The sequence below is a fragment of the Ursus americanus genome, chromosome 4 (genome assembly GCF_024610735.1).
Source record: "Ursus americanus isolate L20-20 chromosome 4, mUrsAme1.1.p, whole genome shotgun sequence".
Taxonomy (NCBI): Eukaryota; Metazoa; Chordata; class Mammalia; order Carnivora; family Ursidae; genus Ursus; species Ursus americanus.
In genome coordinates, this window is record NC_142130.1 from 74,312,376 (window position 1) to 74,332,950 (window position 20,575).

A 20,575-nucleotide genomic window follows, 5' to 3' on the forward strand; every position below is an offset into this window, starting at 1 on the left:
TGGATCAATGTGATTCCATTAAATTTTTCTTGCAATTTTTTTCTTTAGAACTTGGGAAAGTGATTCTAAATTATATATGTAAATTATAAGTATCTAGATGGTCAAAAACAATCCTGACAAAGACAATTTTTGAGGATTTATATTACATGACCTCAAGACTTAGAACAAGGTGCATTAATCAAGACAATTTAGATTTGTGTAAGGATGTACAAATAAATTCAATGAAACTAAAGAGACTTAGAAATAGACCTAAATACATATACTCAATTAATTAATTTTCAACAAAGACATTAAAAACAATATAGTGGAAATAAAAATCTTCCTGCCAAAAGATGCTAAAATAGGCAACATTCATAAGGAAAAAAGAGAACATCAATCCCTAAACACTATTTTACTACATACTAAAAAGATCCCATTTGAGATGGATTATAGATCTAAAAATACACACCAAAATCATAAAGCTTATAGAAGATTGCTGGAGAATTTCTCTAACCCTTTTAACTTTCTTAGAACACAAAATGCGTGAACCACCAAAAGAAAAAAAAAAGATAAATTGGGTTTCATCAAAATTAAAACACTTGCTCATCCAAAAACACCTGTTAAAAAAAGTGAAAAGGTGAGCCACTGCCTGAGGAAGATATCCTGAACACTTGTATCTGGCAAAGTAATTGTATCCAGAATACATAAAGATCTCTTACAATTAATTAACAACAAGAGAACCAAAAATTTTTAAATGAGCATAAGACTTGCATAAACACCATATGAAGGAAAATAAGGAAGATATACAAAAGTCAAATAAGCACTTTAAAAAGTGTTCTATTTCATTAGTCATCAAGGAAATGCAAATTCAAAACACAATGAGATATCACTTCACAAACTAGAATGGTTATAATTAGAATGTTTGACAACCTGAAATACTGACGTTTTGGAGGAACCAAAATTCTCATACATTGCTGGTGGAAACTGGCTATTTCTTACAAAGTTAAACATAGATTTATTCTTTACTTTAGCAATCCCTTTCCTTGGTATTTGCCCAAATAAACTGAAACATATGTCAAACAAGATTTCTTTAAAAATATTCATGGGAGCTTTATTCATAATGGCTCAAAGTTAGAAACAATACACATATTCATCAGAAGTAAAATAGATAAACAAATGGTGTTCATACAATGGAATACTACTTGATAATAAAAAGAATGATCAAAGAACTTGTATGATTCCACTTAAGAACTTGGATTATTCCAAAAAATATTCCCCATTTACATGAATTTTCATAACAGAAAAAACTGATGTCATGATAACAATTAGACAATAGTTACCTCTGAGAATTTCATTGATTCTGGAAAGAATGGAAGAAAGTTCCTGGGGTGTTGAAAATACTCTATCTTGATAGGGGTGTTGGGAGCCTGGGTGGCTCAGTTGATTAAGTGACTGCCATCAGCTCAGGTCATGATCCTAGAGTCCCAGGATCGAGTTCTGCATCAGGCCACTGCTCAGTGGGGAGTCTGCTTCTCCCTCTGATCCTACCCTCTCTCATGCTTACTCTCTCTTTCAAATAAATAAATAAAATCTTTAAAAAAAAAAAGATAGGGGTGTGGGTAGCACAGACACATGCATTTGTCACATACTCTACACTTAAGATGAGTCTATTTCGCAGTATAAAAATTACACCTCATAAAAATTTAATAAGAGGTAGAATTAAACGTCAGGAAGCCACTAAGAGGCAACACATTAGAATGTTTCTGGGAAGGTCAAAGCCAAATTATAAGTGGGTTGTTTTTAATGACCGTATAACTCAATGTTGTCTTCTTTTCCTCCTTATAAAACGTTTTGTTTCTTCTTGTCAGCCAGCAGGTAACTATTTGGTGAGCATCCACTATATACAAAGCACTGTAATCTCAGGTTTCCTGTTCCTGATAGCTCATGGCAGATAGCTAGCTAGTTAATTAAGTTACGTGTTGTTTGAACTTAGTATGTTTCCTTTTCTCTATCACTTGTAAGAACATTAAGAAAATGAACATGGAAGAAAAAAAATCAACTGTTGAAATTGTCCCATGGGCAATACAACAGTTGGGGAGATATTTTTTGTTTGGGAAATTCCTAGCCCTCATGAAATAAGTGAAGTCATATTCTTCAAGTTGAATCCTTTTCAATTCTCAAAGAGTTTAATGAAAGCACAAAAACAAAATAAGACTTGTCAAGAGTAGAGTTTTACTTCACTGTCATGTTTAAGCATTATGGGAAGAGGTTGATAAATATGTAGATTTTGAGTCCCTATCTTGAAAACTATTTTAGTAAGACTATGCCACCAGGTTCTTAAAATAGGATTACAAAACTAGGGTTAGGACATAAATACTGAAAAAGTCTGTGGGGGAAAAAAGTCTATATGGAAGATTGTTATAGACTGTGTCCCCGCAAACTTCATATGTTGAAAGCTAACACCCAATGTGCTAGTATTGGGAGGTGGGGCCTCTGGGAGGTGATTAAGTCATGAGGGTAGAGTCCTCATGAATGGAATCAATGTCCCTATAAAAGCGACCCCAGAGAGATCCTTTGCCCCTTCTCACCTTGCAGGGACACAGACATTGAAAAGACAGCCATATATGAACCAGGAAGCAGAACCTTACCAGCAAATCCGCCGATGCCTTGAATTTGGACTTCCCAGCCTCCAGAACTGGGAGGAATAAGTTTCTGTTGTTTATAAGGCTCCCAGTATATGGTGTTCTGTTATAGCAGCGTGAGTAGATTAAGACAGAGATCATCAAGACAAAAACCATGGCTATGTGAGTGATTTTTCTCTTCCCAGGATTTACACCTCCCTCTTGGTTCTCTTTTGTCTCTATTTCAGCCTCCAGGGACACCATATTGTCTCCTTGTTGCAAGACCCAGAAATGGACAAAAACTCCTTTCCCATTTTGCTCTTTGCTTAGACAAAGAAAAGCTAAAATTTGAAAATAACTTCACTAAGAACTAAGGAGAAAGTAAACGAAAATAAAGAAAATGCAAAATTAGAAAAGGCTCAGTCTAATAAAATACAGATTTCTGATTCAAACATAGTTAAACTGAAGCCACAAGTCCAATTTATCAACATTCAGGCCAGGGTTTTGCTCACTTCCTCCAAAACATTCTACTGATTAGAGATTCATCTAGGTTTGAAAAACAAAACAAAAACAAAAACAAAACCCTCCTTTTAAACTTACCAATTATTACTTATAGAGTTAAGTCTATTATAAATTTTAATTAGATACTCCGTTTTGTTGTGTGTGTGTTTGTTTTGTTTTGTTTCCCTACTACAAAACTGAGATAACTGGGGAGGAACAGGGTTAAACAGACAATTTTGGAGCAAAAAAACACAGTAGGGAAACAGGTCAGAGTCTAAGCTTTTAGTAACTCCTTGTGTGCCCATGCTGTAGGCCTGAAGTGCCCTATAAAAAGCAACTAGTCCTTTTTTCACTCAGAGTCTTTCTTTAGTCCCCAGTTTAAAGACTCTCCCTCTCCTCTCCTGGCTTTTTAATTCTCTTTGTATGGCTTCTTCTGAACAGTGACTGAGTTGGCTGGTCTGTGACTTGGCTGTAAATTACTCCCCTGTAAGTTTCCTCTCATTTGATTGGCTTCGATCTCTATAGTCTGGCCTCTTCCCTGATCTTGGCCTAGACTCCAAAAACACTGCACTACAGCTTAGTCTGTGCTGAGTGGCTCCTCCTTGTCTGAAAGTTGACTCAGATGCATGAGGAGATGAAATACAGAACTCTGTATGAGCAAATCGCTATCAGGGCACAGAGTATGAGTAAGGGTTGTGGGGTGGGGGGGGTGGGATTCGAAGTTGAAAAGGAATAAAGAAAGGGAAGTGAGAGACCGTTAGAATTTTGTCTGACCCTGGGAATTACATCGGTTTACAACACACACCAAATCATTTTGTTTTCTCTGATGACGTGAATGCCAGAGGTTTCTGACCTCAGGGGTATTTGAGTTATCTTGGTTCCCCACACACCTCCTGCTTTTCCTCTATCACCTTGAAGGGACCTTCTTTCTCCCCTTCCCAGGATTTAATCCTTGGCTTTCTGCTCTTCTCTCGGAGCTCTATTTAAATCATCCTTCCGTGTATACATTTTCAAATTCTGTCACTATGCTTTCAATTTCTAACATCGTAGTGTATGTTCAGCACACTTCCTCCCACTTTCTATTTTCCTTGAAAACAAATGCCACTCGACCTATGGCTCCCAATAGCTACCTTTCTCCTGCTGATAGAATTATTTGCTGACAAATTTATTGGAAAGACAAGAATTATTTGCTGACAAAATTATTTGAAAGATTTTTACATCCAAAAGCATATGTTTTCTTTCTGTAGTTTCTTACATACCGCCATCTGGTTTCTATTCCTGCTTTATCTCCCTCTACATTCCCTCTTAGACCTCTTTGCTGCATTAAAAACGAGAAAAGCTGCTTGACTGAAGACCATGAAAATCTTTGAGTAAATTTCCCTTCTTCCTTAGTTGCTTAAACCAAGTGGAGCTCGGTATATTATGAAGAAAAGTAGTACTAATAAAGCTAGGTATGAAATTGGAAAGCTGCCTCCCTCCCAGTCCAAGTTAACATGCCTTCACTGAGGTCTTACCATATCCCAGACACTTTATTTAAATAATAGAGAAGTAAAGGTGAGGGGGGAAAGACGATTGTTGAATTCGTGGATGATAATTGAATTATTTTCAAGAATTCAAGAAATTATCATGTGCTTTTTATCTGGGTGAACTTGAGTTCTAAAACTCCATTTGCAAGGGCCTAAAAGAAATATCTTTGCCACAATCTTAAAGGAGCAAAACTAAAATCATTAGCCTCCCTTCAATTGTTCCAAAAATTGCATTTTACGTTTTATTAATGCAACTCCTTATCACATTTTTAATCGTTTCTTACATCCCTTCATGTATGATCAGTCACCAGCTACATTTTCTGAGGTCTGAGTACTACACTGGTAATGCCTCTCCTGGAATTGATTTATTGAGTTGAGTTTTGCTTTTTAAGTCTACATAAGAATAATGTCAGAAAACTGAAATCTAAGGTTAAGATTATTAGAAAATACAAAATGGGATATTTCATGTTGAAAAAGAAATGATCCACCCATAAAAAAGATTTTAAAATTGTGAATCTTTCTGAACCTAACAAAAGAGAAAATTAACATTTTGACAATCATCATGGGAACTGTAGCAACTTTTTCCAGAAACTAGCAGATAAAATAAACCAAAATTTACAAGACAAGGGAGAATTTAAGTAACATAAAAAGTAAACACTACTGCATTCAAAAGGCAATACACATTCAGTTGAAATGCACATACAATATCTACAAAAAATGACCACATATAAAGTCACGAGAGAAGGCCCCATAGGTAAAAACTAAGAAAATTATTTTATGCATTCAAGTTATATTCACTATTAAATTTTTAAAAAGTTAAAATTCAATAACCTTTCAAGTAAAAGAAACAAAAAACAAATAAAAATCTCCTGGCAAACTAGGAAGATAATAGAATTCTCTTATTCTGATCATGCACATTTATTGGAAGTCCAAGATGTACATCACGCCAGAAACAGCTAATGGACAACATTATATTCTTTCCTACTAAAATCAGAAACAGGATTATAATTTCTGCTACCACTACTACTATCTATCACTATATTAAATGTCTTAGCCAATGCAATAAAATAAGAAAATAAATGAAATTGGAAAGATAATTTTTATATATCATTAATATATGTGAGAGGGAAAAACTAATATCCTTATAACAGACCCAATAAGTGAGTTAAGCAATAAAGGAGGATTAAAGTATAATATATATAACAATAACTTTTCTAAATCCTGCCAATATGAGAAAAAAACAATCATGTTCACAATAATAATAAAAAGTATAAAGTGCTTAAGAATATACGGCATAAAAAAATGAGTATTCAGCTTATGACAGCAGAAGAATTTCACAGTAAATTCTCAGAAAACATTAAAAACATGCTAAAATTTATGAAATTAAAAATTCAAACGTGACCAACAAAAGTAAAACTGGATTGTATGAAAAGATTTAAGTTAATAACAAAAATATTGGATAAGATGGATTCAGAAAAAATAAGAAAAGGCTTAAATAAAATATAAAAAATGAAAAAGAAGTATATTTAGAGATAGGATAGAATAGAGATTTAAAAATTGAAGAAGATATTTTGACTTCTAAAGAGAAAATTATAAATGTATACAGAATGGCATAATTACTCCTGAAAAAATAAAGAGATATAACATCTTCGTTGATGGCAAATCTCAACATAGTTTTTACTTAACTAATATAAAAAGTCTTTGCAATGTAAATCAATAAAATCAATATCCAATAGAATTTAATAGAATTTTGCAGGCTGATTCTGAATTTCATATAAAAGATAAATTTGTAGGAATCTGGAGATGAACAAAAAGGACAATCTATCCTACCATAGTCAAATATACTTTTAAAAGAACTGTGGTATTTATGCATGAATAGACAATGAAATCCATAAAACTAAATAAAACATTCAGTAAGAGACTCATAATTAAGTATTTGAAAAAGATGGTGCCTCTTATCAGTGAAGAAAAGAAACATTATTCCATAAATGTTCTTGGAAAATTAGATGAATATTTGGGCAAATAAGTTAGCTCTCATCTCAGACTTATCACAAATATAAATTTTAGGTGGATTCAAGAAAAACATAAAACAGAATATTATAAATATAAGACAATGCTTTGAGTGTAGGCTAGGGTATATAAGACAAAAAAGGAAAAGTTATAAATAAAAATATTGATACAAAGACTAAATCAGAATTAATAGCATGAATTCCACTAATACAGCATTAATAAAGTTAAATGATAAGTAAAGATAGAGGAAGAATATTTTCAAAATTTCGAAAAGCAGTAGCTCTCAAACTCTCTGTAGTGAAGAGCCATTTTTTCCTATTTTTAATCTTTAACAGACCAAGAGATTTATAGAATACAATAAAAGCGAATTATCAGGAAAACAAAATTTTAAAACATATGTAAAATATGTCTTTTTCTTAAATGATATTGAATAATCATAAAATTACTCAGCCCACTGACTTTCAGTTTTTCCATCCACCAGTTTGTAGACCAGAAATAAATCACTGGTGGAAGAGCACAGGTCCAGAGATGACACTCTAAACTGAATAGATCTTAAGATGTCCCAAGGATTAGAATGAAAATGGCAAAAGGCCAACCTAAAAACGATTTAAGTGTATTAACATGGAAGTCACAGAAAAGCATAAGTATACACGAATATATGCAAATAGTTTTGGTAACCAGGACCTTGTAAATTAATCAATAAGACCTTTTAAAAGCTTGATGCTATCAAGTCTTGAAGTTGTAGGGAAAATAGGCATCTATACGTTGCAGATGAGAGAACGAATTGGTAGAGCCACTTTGGGAACTATTTGACAATATCTCTTAAAATTAACCAGATACTACCAAACCAAAACTCTGTAATGCCTAATATTTAATTCACCTTATACTCTGGTGGAAAACTTCCATATTTCCTCCAGGAGACATATACAAGGATGTTCATTTTGTGATTGTTTATAAAAGCAGTAAATTGAAGGGGAAAAAAAAAACCCACAAAAGTTCTCAATAGGGGACTATGAAACACTTATACCATGGAAAACAGATTAAAACTTGTTAGATTACATAGACACTTATTTTTGAGAATAAAAACAAAATACCCATACTGTATAGGTAATGCGTATAAATACTCAGAAAAGTACTAAGAGCATAAATTTCAAACTTAAGCAGGTAGTGATGTCAGGTGGAGATGTGAACTAAGGGGAAAAAAAATCAAGCTTGAGGAGGTAATGATCAAGGGGCACTTCATTTTTATATTAATATTTTAATATTTTGAAAAAAGAATATTCTTGTGCAGTATTTGTATGGCTAAGCAATTTTACCTTTTAACAAGCTTTCCAGGTATGAAAACCTGTGGTTATTAAAGAGGAACACTGACAAATGTTTTAAATACTTTGTTAGTCCTGTTCACTGTTTCTCCTCAGGTCAGGAAGGGTTCCTCAGAAAGGTAGCAAACCAGGATTTCCCGCTCTTGACCTAATGCCGATACCTGTTAATGGCTTGTCTGTCTTTAAAAATGGACATGAGCACCTGATCATATGGCGTACCACAGGTACAAATTTCTAGTTAAATGATAAATTGATAAGCAAATAATTCCACTAAATATTTTAAATGAGCATATTGAAAAGTGCACAAAATCCACACCATGGTTTCTGGTAAACTAAGTACCCATTTACTGTATCATACTTGTAGAATGACTTCATAGGTAAAATAGACAAATCTTCTTACACAAGCAATTTATTATTGTTTAAAAGTAAGAACATAGTTCCATCTCAGAACGATTACAATTGCCAAGTCAGTAAACTCTCAAAGCAACTAAGCCAGCATTTCTTTCTCTCTCTCTCTCTTTTTTTTTTTTTTTAGCTTCATTGAGGAACAATTGACAAGTAAAAGTTGTATACACTTATGGTGTGAAGCAGGAAGTTTTGATGTATGTATACATTGTGAAATGATCATCACAGTCAAGCTAATTAACATGTCCATCATTTCTGTTGATATTTTAACTCCATGTGTTCTTTGGAGGATTCCTTTATGTAACATTCCTTAGATGTCTTTAAAACCAATTATTATGAAATATGTTATTTTTATTAACATGTATGGGCCAAGTGCTATGGGAGAGAAAAAAAATAAAGTGATAGTGTACAGAAATAATAAAATAGGTAAGATATATTCATGAGTGAATGCTATAATGACTTTCAAAGAAAGAAATCAATTCATACCTAAGCAGCAGAGAAGATTTTATTTTGTTTTCAATGGGAAAAATAAAAACATAAACAAGATAAATGTAACTCTAATAATGTAATAAACAGAAAACATGGATTGCAACAAAGTATAGGAAAAAATGTAACATTACATTGGTAAGCAGCTTATAAGTAATTTGAGTAAATGAGTAGTGTAGTAAATAATAAATAATCTATAGTAAGATATAGTAAATAATAAAGAAAAGATATAAGAAATTCTTAAAGGAATCATTGCAGAATGAGACCAACTCACCAAGGTATTCAGAAATTCATTCAGGTACATTCACCACCCAGACACTCTTGACAAACACATATTTGGAAGAATCCACAATAGACCAACTGCAAAGCTGGAAGATTATACTGAAGATGTCATCCTAACTTCAGCTAACACTAGAGACATTTTACATATTTATTAGTGCTATCACAGTCCTTCACTATTACACTATTATTTCAACTCCATTCAACAAATAGAAATATTAATAATATTAATAAAAGGCACCATCTATTTCAGTGTTTCCTATATGCCTGACACTAATAAACAGTTCAAATACTCATTTAATTGTCATAAAAAATAAAGGTAGAAATTAATATCTTGTAATCATATGGCTAGCAAGCAATAGAAGTATGAATAATTCAGGTTTTTTTTAATCCAAAGCTTATTTTTAATTGCCATTTTGGTACCTCCTAGTTTTATTAATGTTTGTACAACACTATACAGCATTATTGCCTTTAAAATAATTTCTGTTATATGGTATGTACCCAGTCCTGATTGGGTGTACTTACGAATTCTGAGAATTAATAGCCCTATCTTCAATGGTATACACACACTGATACTTCAAAGCTTATGATGAAAAGAACTTGAAGACGAAACGCTGCTTTAATGGTCTTTGTCTTCTCCCCAGTCTTTATCATAAGACGGGATGATAATTTTTCATCAATTCAAAGGAGTGCCAGAAAGAGCAAGGACAAATCCTAGGGGCTAGAGGAATTCAGAAAGGGGGAAAATTAAAATAAGCTTAAATGTTTTGTGAAGGTTTCACAAAAATGGGAAACTTATAGAACTATTCACTGACCAAAAGTCAGTTGTATTTTGAGAATTCATAATGCTTCTTTCTCCCTCGCTGTATTAGTTTCCTAGAACTTCTGTAACAAAGAATCCTTGATGTTCCTTGTCCTGTGCCCATCTCTGCCTCCATCTTCACATGGTCTTCTCCTCTGTGTGTTTGTAGGTCTGTCCAAATTTCCCTCTTCTTATAAGGACACCAGCTTTATTGGATTCAGGGTCCACCCTAATGACCTCATCTTAACGAGGTCACACCTGCAAACACCCTATTTCCAAATAAGGTCACATTATGAGGTAGTGGGAGATAGGGCTTAAACATATCTTTTGGGCGGGACACAACTGAACCCATAATACTCACCCCTTTATATCTAATCTTTCACCTAACCCTATTTTTTCTGGCTTTGAAGAGTTCTTTGATCCTTCTTCCCCACTTCAGCTCTACTGCATTCTCCTGGGCCACCTGAGCTACCGGAATAACCCCTGACCAGGTTTTCCTCCTTCCCCTCTTCCAGTGCAGTTTTCATCCAGTGCATTCTGACACATTAACCCATTATCTTTCAACATGTCAGTATGATGTCTCACCAGCCTCTCCCTTCATTGATTTTCTTTTACACTTAAGCTAAAATCCAAACTCTTTATTGGATCTACAACTCTTTGCATCTCCTGGCTTCCACCTGCCTCTTTCACAAGCTCTTTAAGCCATTCTTTCCTTCGCTGATTTTTAGTATTGCTCTGGAATCCGGTTCCTTGCATTTTAACCTGGATAATTCCTTTTCATGCTTGAGTCCTCAACTCAAATGTCACTTCCTCAAACTGCTCTCTACTGACTCAGTCTAAATTAGCCTGCTATCCTTTCTTTTAAATCTTGTTCTCTTCCCTCACAGTGCTCATCAAAAATAGCACAGTATACAATTTCACACTTGTTTTGGTGCTTACTTTTCTTTTATCACCCGTACCCACTACCCTGAGAGCTATAGAGAAGTAGAGAGTAACTTCTTTATTCCCAGAACTTAGCACAGCACTCAGCAGGCAGCAGGTGCTCAGCAAACATGCATTGACTAACTAGATAACTGAGTAAAATAAGGACGGAAAATAAGAGAGGATCCCAAAGCTAAAAATGACTGTGAAAGAATGAAAGAATAAAGAGAGAAGGAGAGAAGGAGAAATTGTGTTAAATTTTAAAAAATAAAAATAATAAAGATACATTTGGAAAAATTATAATCCTCAATTTTATAAAAGCAAGGAAAATACTTTGTGGATAAACATGCCAGGTAACCATTCCATAATTACCTTTTTCTTTTTTTAGAATTATGAAGACAGAATAGCATTTTAGAGTCTTTTTCCTAAGCTCATAACTATCACTACTATATCATATATTAATGCAATTTAATATTCAAATACAAGAACATGGGTTGCCTTATTTGCATTATACTCTCTCACAATATAACAAATGGGATTTTCTATTCTCCATAAACCTTTCTTGAACCACTGAAAGAATTTCACTTCTTTTGGATGTGAGGGGAGACCAGCCGGTTTCTGAATAGATTTTTAAAAAAACAACTAGAGAATAAAAACAGAAAGCAAAGTAGCAACTTATGTTGGTAATTTATGTGAGATAATATAAATAACGGTAATGTGCCGTGTTCTTCCCAGAGGCATCATTTCAAGGCTGAGAATGAAGTTCCAAGGTTGAAGAGTAAAATATTGGTTTTCTGTGGGTGCATCAAGTGAGTTTTTCTTCCCCATGCTATCTTTTTGTTATGTCTGTATCAGTCAGTGTTCAGTTGCAGAGAAAAGAATCTACTTTAGCCAGTATACCCAGAAGGAATATACTTGAGGACATTCAAGGCCACATAGGATCATAGGAGGGCTGAAGACCCCAACTCTGGATGGAGTTTTCAGGAATCATTCAGAAAGCTACATTGTAGAATCGGGTTATTAAGGGACCTGCTGCCCCTGCCACAATCCAGAAGCGGTAAAAGCAGGAAACTGCATACGAAATCAGGAGGATGTTGCTACAGCCTCTCCCAGCTCCACACTGCATCTGCCGATATCTGCCCCAGCAAAATGGATTCCTGGACCCTGACTCCCTAGCCACATGACTTGCTTGAAATAAAACTTTTGTCCTAGTTCATCTAATCAAAGGACTATACATCGCACATAGAAATATACATATATATACACACATATATATAAATACACACACATACATGTATATGTATGTATGTATATATATTTACATATATACATATATATAACTATACATATATAAATTATATCTAGAACTATATATATATATATATATATATATATAGCTATATATATAAAATCACATCTGGAAATATAAGCCTATAAATCCTGTCTATGAACTGTAGCTTGTTGTTTATTTTTGTTTCATATGTTAACAGGGGGTTGGGGTTCAGAATGCCTGCTGAGCAAGCTCATTCACAGCAGTCATCATACAGTATATGCACCTGCTCTTTTCTACCAATGAAGAGGGATTACGTAGGTCACTTATGACAAGAACAAATAAGATATGAACATTGTGGGAGATATTTGATACATTTCTGTTTTACTTTCCACAAAGTATAGGCCTTATGTTAGAGATTCAAGTTGATACTTTGACATTTATAAATAGCTATTAAATTACATTATTAATTGAAATAGCCATAATTTATTGATTTTTTAAAGAAAATTTGAAGCTTTTAACAAGTTAGTTTATTTTTTTCAAAGATTTTAATTATTTATTTGACAGACAGAGAGAGAACAAGCAGGGGGAGCAGCAGGCAGAGGGAGAGGGAGAAGCAGGTCCCGCTGAACAGAGAGCCAGATGCCGGACTCAATCCCAGGACCTTGGGATCACGCCCTGAGCCGAAGGCAGACACTTAACCTACTGAGCCACCCAGGTGCCCCAATAAGTTAGTTTAAGACAATTAAGCCTCAGTGCTATTGACACTTTGGCCAGATCACTGTGTCTTTGGAAGGCTGCTCACACGGGGGAATATTTAGCAGCCCATGTGGCTTCTACCTACAAAATGCCAGTAGCTCCATCTTCCCTCAGGTGCGACAATCAAAAGGGTCTCCAGATATTGCCAAATGTCTGCTGGGGAGAACACAAAATTGTCCCCAGTTTTGAAACTCTGGTATAGATGGGATCACATAAGAGAGAGAATGCCAAATCCCGCTTTAAAAAATAGAAACATAAAGTAACATCCAGAATACATAATTTTTATTTCTTGACCATTTTCTATTTTAAATTTTAGAAATATATTTTTCAATTTTATGTTTTCAGAAAATATTTGTAAGGATGCCCCCCATCTAAGCAATCTACTTCAACACTTATTAGCACCTGTTTGTACATTTGTTTCTTTACGCAAAGTAGTTTCTCTCCATCATGAGGTGCTTCAACATAATATAAAGAGGTAAGTTTAAATAATCTTATTTTTATATGCAACTATAAATTTGAACTCTGTGGATTTCCCATTTTGTATAAATTTAAAAATAGCCTAGCTTCCCTGTTTCTTTAAATTAATTGCAATGTTTCACTTTTTTCACTTAATGTCAATAGTGACGTTGACCTCACGTTAACTTCTTTAGGGGAATATCCTGAGAATGAGCTGCCCATGAACCAAGGGTCTTTTTTTCCTCTTTTCTCTCTTTCTCTCTCAGCTCCATTTTCATCCCAAAGATGGAACCCTGAATAAAAACAAGCACTTTCCAATGCAGTCAGAAAAATTGGGAGTGGTACAGGATGCTTTCTTTACCATCAGGATTAAATCTGGGAAGATGAGGCCTAGTGTCATTATCAACCATAAATTTCCAGAAAAGGTGTGGACAGACAAGTCTGTGGCCCCAAGGATGGACTGAGGAGGGTTTTCTGACTGATATATCCATCCAGGACACTGGACTGTCTCTGCCTCAGTGCTCTGTGTATCCTAGACACCAGAGGTCACTCTGAGAGCCGGACCTTACCACTGCTACAACCACTCTCGATCCTATTTTATGTGCTCCAGATTACAAAACTTCTTCCTTGTAGGACTGTGTGGCCATAAGAAGTGTGGCTAATATTCTTCATCTCTTTTCTCATCTGTGAAGTAAATAGATTAAATAATTACCGAAATCAGTTCCTGATTCAATAATTTACAATCCTTCTTTGCAAGATTTTTTGCAAAGTGATTAATTATTGTTATGCTCATTGAAACCCCAATGATATATACAAAGTTAAACTCAGAGGTTTGGGATATTTCTCTGCCTTCAAAGTCAATCCAATTCTCCTTCTCCTCTGCTTCCAGCTCTGTTTTGCCTTGGCATTTTCTTTTCTGAGATAGTTAGGGTGATAGAGTACCTTTCTGTAGAGGGAAATTAATGGGCTTAGTGTGAAGCATAGAAGACGGGGAATAACAATTTAAGTAACAGAGAAAAGAGAGAGGAGGAAGTGAGATCATAGACACCAAATGCACATCATTTTTAAAGATGGGAACCTGCAATAATGAGGTGTCAGCAAGGTCAAGTAGATTAGCACTAAACTTAGAGGACCTGGCTTTGGTCTGGAAATGGATTGCACACTCTCTGCCAGCCCCCAACCACAGAAAGCTGCCACACACTCTCCTGCTGCTTTGACAACTCCCCTCAGCCTTCTCCTCCTGCACAGTGTCATGAGTAAAACCCCAGAGTCCCTGCAAAGATGTCCCTCACCCCCACCGTGGGCAGGTGCAGTCATTCAAACTATACACAAATTCCATGGAGAAAAACACATGATGACGGCATTGCAATCGATCTCCTCGATTGCAGAAGTTAAATCCACATGACCTATATTCATGTACAGATTAGCTCAGATGGAAAAATGAAAACCAGTGACAGTGAATCATGCAGTAAATACACAGGAGCTCATAAATAAATAAAATCCCCATGGGTAGAAAACTCAGGGTGGAAATAAGAATGTCTGACAAAATGAAAAAAAGAATTAGAATCAAAAGATCAAACTGGTAGGAAAGTTTTTCCAGTATCTGAACTATATCTTTGCCCTGGATGAACTAAGTGAGGGGAGGTTACACCAGTAGCCAAGAGACAGATACAATCTAAATTTGGGGAGTTGGATGATTCTGTTTTGACTCACCCTAAAAATAATAGACTAACTATTTTTAAAGTTCAAAGATTAATAAGTAAAAAAATAATAATAATCCTTTATTTTAGCCCTCCAGTCTTGGTCTCTAATAGTAACCACTGTTACAAACTGAAGTTCCAAAAATTTATATATTCCAAATATATATCTTTCTGCTACAGACCCCTTTTCTTGCTCCAGAGTTCACTCAATACCAGCAAGCTTTTATGTCACCTTGCAAATGGGTTGAAATGGTCCTCCAAATTGTTAAATTTGCTGCCTTCAGAATCCAAAGAGGTCTGTCAATTACTGTGTTGCTTCTGAGTGGCAGGGGTTCTGAGAAGCAATCTTTTATCTTTTACCTTAGAGAAAATGTCTCTAACTCCTCTGAAACCCAAAAGAAACTTGCTGACTACCCTGAAAGGGGGAAAAGAATTCATTTTCCCTTGTGTTGATAAATATTCCTTGTATATACATTTGTCTTTTCCCCTAAGAAAGTCCCAGTTAACATTACTGGCGAGGACTTGGAGCATACTGGCTCCACCAACGAGATCTTATAATATATAAGATATAATATGGTTTCAGAATAAAGAAACTAATGTAAACAAAAAGTGGTGTGGAAATGGACACAGTTGTGAGACCCACTTACTATATCATGTATTGCACCACCCAGAATCTGTCAGCCTGATATCTTGGCATGCTGGCTTCTTGAAAACACGGCTTAGCATTATTCACAATAGCCAAGATATAGAAACAATCTAAGTGTCCACTGATGAATAAATTGATAAAGAAAAGGTGGAATGTAGATACACGCATGAACACATAGATCTTCCTTGACTTATGATGGAGTCGTAGCAATCAACCCATCATAAATTGAATAGACTGGAGGTTGAAAATGCATTGAATACACCTAACCTACCAAACAAATAGCTTAGCCTAGCCTATCTTAAATATGCCTAGAACACTTATATTAGCCTACAGTTGGGCAAAATCATGGAACACAAAGCCCATTTTGTAATGAACTATTTAATATCTTATGTAATTTATTGAATGCTATACTGCAAGTGAAAAGCAGAATCGTTGTGTAGGTACAGAATAGTTGTAAGCATATCAGCTGTTTACCCTTACAATCACATGGCTGTCTGGGAGCAGCCACTGCCCAGCATCATGAGATAGGTTCATATCACGTATCACTAACCCAAAAGATCAAAATCCAAAATTTGAAGTATGGTTTCCCCTAATTGTGTGTTGCTTTCACGCCATTGTAAAGTTGAAAAATGTAAGTCAGGGACTTAGAATATTATTCAGCCATAAAAAGGAAGAAAATCCTGCAACAACGTGGACAGAACTTAAGGCATTATGCTAAGTAAAATCAGTCAGACAGAAAAAGACAAATATGTATCACTTACATATAGAATCTAAAAACATTGAACTCATAGAAACCGAGTAGAACGGTAGTTGTCAGGAGCTAAGGGGTGAGGGGAAAGGAGAGAGACTGGTCAAAGGGTACAAACATTCAGTCAAAAGATAATTGAGTTCTGGGGATCTAATGTATAGGGTGGTGACTATAGCTAACAATACTATATTGTATATTTGAAATTTGCTATGAGTATGGAGCTTTAATATTCTCACCATAACAACAGCAATAAAATAATAATTATGTGAGGTGAAGGATATGTTAAGTAACTTTTTTGTGATAAGCATTTTGCAATATATATATGTATCAAATTATCACACTATATACCTTAAATTTGTATGTTATATGCCAATTATATCTCAGTAAAGCTGGGAAACACACACATACAGGTAAGGCTCTGGCATAGAGATGATAACCTGAGAAGATAAGAAGATAAAATGCCACCTTCCAAGTTTGAAATACAACTTAAATCAATGATCACAGTATGGCACTGTGTCTCTCGTAGGTAAAATACAAAGTGTAGAAGCCAAGTAGAAGCAGAAGTGGCACTGTTTCACATCATTCCCACTGGCCCATGTGGGAAATTTTCCCCGCCACCTTTGCAAATGTAAAGTCTGCACATCCAAAGGTCCTCAAACGTGGGACACAATAAGAGTATCATCCAACCTTATGCTATGACTGCCACACAGTTACTTTGTGCTTCTTGCTCTAAGAGACCAGCCGAAAGAAAGAGGAGTCACTACCCTAGTGAGAAGAATTAATGCTAGCAATCAGGAGGAGTTAGGTCTTCTGAGTGCTTCCAGGCCCAGTTTTAATAATAAAGACACACGCACACAAAAAGAATCACAGTATAAAAAGCATTTGGTAACCAGTGGCTCAGATGGCTCATGATTACAGGTCTGGGCCATCCCTCCAGGTAAGACACCACTATAGAAGACATGTTAGCCAAGAGTGAGGGCAATAGAGAATGGATTCTGGAAGTGGGTATGATGATTACCAGTTATGGACTCTAGATCAACAGCTTCACTGAGGGCCGTAACTCATCCAACTAACTTTTCTTTTTTAACTTTTCCTAAGAAATCTGATCAACCATAATCTTCAAGGAGCATATCCCAAATGAGGTGAACTTGACATGAAAACTAAGCCAATTTGGGACATCTGGGTGGCTCAGTCGGTTAACCCTCTGCCTTCGGCTCAGGTCATGATCCCAGAGTCCTGGGATCAAGCTCCGTGTCAGGTTCCCTGCTCAGCAGGAAGCCTGCTTCTCCCTCTGCCTGCTGCTCCCTCTGCTTGTGTGTTCTCTCTCTCTCTCCTTCTGACAAATAAATAAATAAAATCTTAAGGAAAAAAAAAAAAACACTAAGCCAATTTGAGCAATGCAAGATGACTGTGGTGGATGGACGGTGTAACACCCAGATCCCTCATCAGGATCAAATAAAAGCTGAGGCTGACACTAAAAGCTGGGGCTGACAGCTGCTGATAGTTTTAGCTCTACTTCATATCATGAGTATCTTTCTAGTCATTAGATAAATATCTGTCTCACTAAAATGCCTATATAGTTTTCCATTGTATCTACAATTTATAATAGCAAAATTTACCTAACCAGTGAGTTAGGCAATTCTTAAGGCAATTTAGACTAGACCTCATGACAATAGCAAGTGTTTATTATAAAAGCAACCAGTGAGCCAAAAGTTTAGCCTCTCTGTTAATCATTGAAGATGACTTACTGTCATTCACTATGCTTGTGGTTTATTTAGAAAAACTGACTCTGAAAAGAAACCGACTTTATTTTTTGCTGACAGGCTTACGTGGGAAAATCACTGATTCTATGTGGTAATGTATTTCTTTGATGTTACTTTATTACATTGATTGACAGCTGATGGTAACTGTGTGTGAGTGAATGGATGGGTAAGAATACAGCAGAACTTACGGTCTAAAGAAGAAAATGTAAAATGGTATGGCCATTCTAAAGAACCAGGTTAAGGCTTTTTTAAAATGCAGGTTTTATGCAGTAAGAATTTTTAGTTATACCTTTTATTTAAAATCTGTACTTCAATTATTTTACCACTCCTGACATCTATATTGTAATTAAAAGTATTAGAGAGACACAATCCATCTTTGGAGGCCTTTACTGCTGCTCAAAACTTTCTTTGTCCATAGACAAAGTTGTTCCTGTTCCCTTTCTTTCCACATGGAAGGTTAAGGTACATTTTTTAAAGCACAACAAGAAAAGCAGGGGGAAATACTTTTATTTGCTAAAGACCATATTTTTCATCCAGTCACAAGCAAATGCTTGAGCAAATGGCTCATATTAAGTATTTGTAAGTCTTTAGTAGATGACACTAATGTGGAATTACCAGGCCCCGTTGGTAGGTACTAGACAAAATGTAAAATGATAGACTATGTGGCCCTGGGACTTTTATAACTGTGAAGCTTGTTTATTCCTAGCAAAGAGGTCAGGTAGAGCAGGTCTGTGATTCTTGTTTGCTCTGCTCCTCATTCTTGATGGTTATCTTCACATTTGTTCTCAGTGGATCGTAGAACTCAGTAGATCGTAGAACTTGGTAGATCCTAACTAAGTCCTGATTTCCTGAGGATACACTCCCTGAATCCCTTTCAAGTAGAGGCTATATATTCTTTCACAAGCTAGGTACATCAAGGTCCAGAAGTGAGGCCATTTCCTCAATATCCCACATTGTGACTCCCAGACGGTTAGCTCCCCACTCTTTCATTAACACCAACATTCTTTGAGGCTCAAGTCCTTGTCTCTATCACCTACCAACTTCCAAGTCACTTCTCATCACTGAATACCTCTGCACCTGGCTGACACGATTCCTCCGCCCAAGTTCTCCCATCTTGGGTCATTTCAAAAGCCCATGTGGCTGATCATATAACCAATAACCAGGCCTCTTGCTTCCTTGTTTTCTTCATATTCAGTAATTGACTCCTCAGCGCTCCCTCTGTCACTCATTCCTATGGTCATAACCTAGAACTTTTCATACCCAAAATGCTCCACCTCCAAAATCATTCAAGCACCTGCTCTCTCAAGAATGCCTCTCCTCCGGGTGCTTATTTTTCAAACTATTTCCACTATGATTATATTCTTATTTGTTCTTTTTGTTATATATCAATCAGTTTTCTCTTTTACTTTATTCTTCTTCATTTCCTTCCTTAAATATTCTTGCCAATCACCTTCATTCTCTGTACATCTATCGCTTTATTACATCTACCTGCCAAAATCCTCATCCTGGATCAACCCTACTATTTTCTTATTTAGTGTCTCCATGTAAGCTGTGGAATGACACTGGAGGAAGGGACAATTTGATTTCATATATATATATATATATATATATATATATAATCACCAACAGAAAAGTGGCTCTAAAAAGAACACAGAAATCTCTGGTCAAGTTTATCTCTTAAGAATTGCTCTTTGTTCATTCTTCTCTTGTGCTCTTTTACTCATTCTCAAAGAAATTTTATCTTTCTCTCTATATTTATACAGATATAAAATTATTTTTATACAGGTGATTGCTACCTCCAGTATTTTTCAGGAAGGAGAGGTAATAAAATGAATTCCTCATGAAAAGAGTTCGGTCAAAGAAGCACATGAAGAAATCATAGACACAACTATTTCTAAAGAACCCCAAAATAAAAAGTAAGTATGAGTGGCATGTATAGCAACAGTTTTGGCGTATGTACTAATAATGACAATAAAGGCTGGAAAAAGTATTTGCCTCTGACACTGCCAAAATTCACTTTTTAGAGGTTTCGCATTTTCCTATTTTCAATTTTGAATGACTACTTTTGCTAATTTATGTGATGGTTTTGTGAATATATCATTGATTCTAAACTGAATTACATGTGACACAGATTTAAGACATTGCCTCATATTTTTTCTTTTTTAATTTGAGAAAAGAAAAACAATAGCTGAATTTAATCCCTGCTTCAACATGTTTTACAACCTTGGAAATGTAGATAATACATTGCACCTCTCTGAGTCCTGCTTTCCAACTATATAGTTAGAATAATGGGAATACTAATATCTACCTCAAACTGGTTATTATGAGGTTAAAATCTAAGTCCTTATTACTTAGGCACTCATTAAACAGTAGTTCTTAAT